Here is a 2,894-nt window from a genome sequence, read left to right on the forward strand (position 1 = left end):
CTGTTTGGTACCAAATCCAGCTTATGTCAGCTCTGAGGGGTGTTTCGGCGTGCGTTACTTCAAGGATTTGCCAGTTTCCTCTCTTGCAGTAGTAATCATGAAAAAATACCAGGCAGGGCACCTGTCTGCGAGTAATTACAGGAAAGATCATCTTTCTGTGTAGCGTGTTCACGTCATTTCTGGAGTGAGGTACAAATCTGAACTCGTCTCCAGCAGCCCTGTTGGGATCTGCCAAGCGACAGACATCACAGCCGGATACAGTCAGCTTTGTGATGTTACTAGAAATGAGGAAATAATTTTGTAAGTGTCAGTTCTTCCTCCAACGTCTGCAAACAGACTGCAAGAGCTTTCAAGCCGCCAGTTATACTGACTTAGTGCCATTTCCTAATAACTTGAGAAGCATCTTGAGAGTGGAGCATATTTCTTCATTACTGGATTTGCTCTCTTTTATGCTGCCAATCATTTGCTCTGACAAACTCCAATGAAGGGTTATTAATTACAGAGAATTAATTTAATATATTGCTGCAGCTCAGACTCTTGCCAGTGCTCGGGAAGGTCAAGGGAGACACATGTTGCCTGTGCAGACCAAACAATATTCACTAGGAAAAATTTAATTTGGGGAGGGGGGAGGAAAGAAATAAATGCAAAGTATGTGAAATAATATTCATGAAGAAAGCAAATAGGAGTTCCTCTTTGACGTGTGCTTCTGCTGTGACATGTGCTACTGCGTGGTCACAGGGCAATGCTTTACTGCCTGCAGTTGGTTTTCCTAAGAAAGACCGCTGCTGCAGGGACAGCAATGGTAGGAAGCACAGCAGGATGGATGTGGTAGGAAGCGCAGCAGGATGGATGTGGTAGGAAGCTCAGCAGGATGGATGTCACCATAGGAATAGACAAGAGTGAAGAATGGCAGAGCCTGGACAGATGCTGGATACCTGCAGGGTATCCAAGTGCTGCCCAACCCAGCAGGCACAGACTAGGACAGACGGACTCCATCTGCCATCTGCCGGCAGCTGGGCCTGGGTGGATGAGGAGAGTGAGCAGGGCTGCCAGATGCTGGGATAGAAACAGTATGAACAGAAGACTTCCAATGTTTTACTAATTCTGTTGGGAGCTTCTCCAACTTCCCCAGCCAGGCATTGCCTGTTCTCAGCCAATAAATCCTCTGAGCCCTCCCCCTGCATTGCATTCTCTTGGCCTGTGGTCCTAAAGTCTGCTCAGCGAGGAAGAGCTGCTCACCATGTGAGGCGGTTCCGGGGAGATGCATTATAAATGCCTACGGAAATTGGACATTTTGGAAATGTAGTTGCTGAGACAGACTATTAATAAAGTACAGCACATACGCTTTGATGCTCCTGTCTGCAGCAACTTGTATCTCCATACAGCAATTCCTGTTGTCCCGGGGCTCTCGCGCCGCAAACCTGGTCCCAGTGCGCACCCCAGCATAGGGGGTCCCTGCCAGGCTCTCCCCGCTGGGGCGATGCCAGAGTTTCAGTCAAGACTGTGAACAAGATGGCACTGGGACATAACCATTCCCAAGGGCTAAAGCTCAGAAATGCAATAATCAACGGATTGCAATTAAAAATAATAATTATATTAAAGAAAAAAAATAGGAGGATGGGGCCTAAGGGTGAAGGGAAGTGATTCCCTCCCTCTTTCCTTTCCTCCCTCCTGATTTTGAAGTTTTTAGTAATATTTCCCATGCAGGTATATTTTTTCATGCTGTGCCAAATCAGCAACATTTGATCTTGCCTAGTCTTACCAGCACGTCTTCCTCGCAGAGCTGATCATACTCACTCTGAAAGCCTCTTCTTTCCCAGCCACCTTCCAGTGGTCGTCAAGGAGGAGGCAGAAACATTCGCTTTGTTTGAAAAGTGCAATCTTGAAGTAGGGCAGAGAGACTGGATTAAAACAGAAGATCTTTTATTGTCTTCAACTGAAGAGTATGATACAGAGGAACTACACGTAGGTTTTATTCATATAAAAAAAGAGAGCCCTTTATTTACACAAGTGTTCAAAGTCAACAGTGGTACCTAACCACAACTCCGTATTTTCTTTGTATTCTTTTGTTAGTTATTCCCACCTAGATGGAGCAAACATTGGTCAGTAACACTTAGAAATGCGTAAGAAGCTTTTGGGCAGGGGGGGGGGAAAAAAAGTTTGAAAAGAAACCAAATCCTTATGGGCACTTCACTGTAACAAACCCAGCAGAATACTTACAACAAACCACTGACAAAAGGAACAGTTTTCGGTACGGGCTCAGCAGCCTAATCATTCTCAGTCTTTCTTTTACTTCCCCAGCTAAGTAAATATACCCTGGACATGCACAAACTCAACATGTATGAAAAAAGGTAGAAATTTATTTAAAAGTAATTGTGCTTTTATTTATAAAAAAAAAAATTTACAATCAGACACTGTCCTGCTGTGTTTCCGAAAGCATGGTTCTCTTAAAAATGACACAAACTTAGCTTATTATTATCATTATTATTATTACTTTGTCATTATATTAATAATATTAATCTTATGCTTAAGTTTAAAAACATACTGCTTTCCCCTTCCCATCCCCTCCTTCTCTGTGGTACTTGATATATATATAAAAAGGCTTTCCAACAACCAAAGAATTTCAATTATACCTAATAATAATAATAATGATAATTAATCATACACATTTCTGCGCGTAAAATATGGCTGGTTCTAAAACAAACTACCAATGTACAAAACTGTTCTCCCTCCCCTACCCTGGGCCACCCAAGAGATAGTCAGACTGTGGAAGAACTTTTTCCCAGAGGCTTTCTGAGAAAATAAGAAAAATTAATAGAACATCCAACCCTTGAGATAGTTGTCTTTGGTGTGGAGGACGTCAGTGATGGGCAGCCGGAGCCGCTTTGCTGAAG

The sequence above is a fragment of the Eurypyga helias genome, unplaced genomic scaffold, assembly GCF_000690775.1.
Source record: "Eurypyga helias isolate BGI_N326 unplaced genomic scaffold, ASM69077v1 scaffold9549, whole genome shotgun sequence".
Classification (NCBI taxonomy): Eukaryota; Metazoa; Chordata; class Aves; order Eurypygiformes; family Eurypygidae; genus Eurypyga; species Eurypyga helias.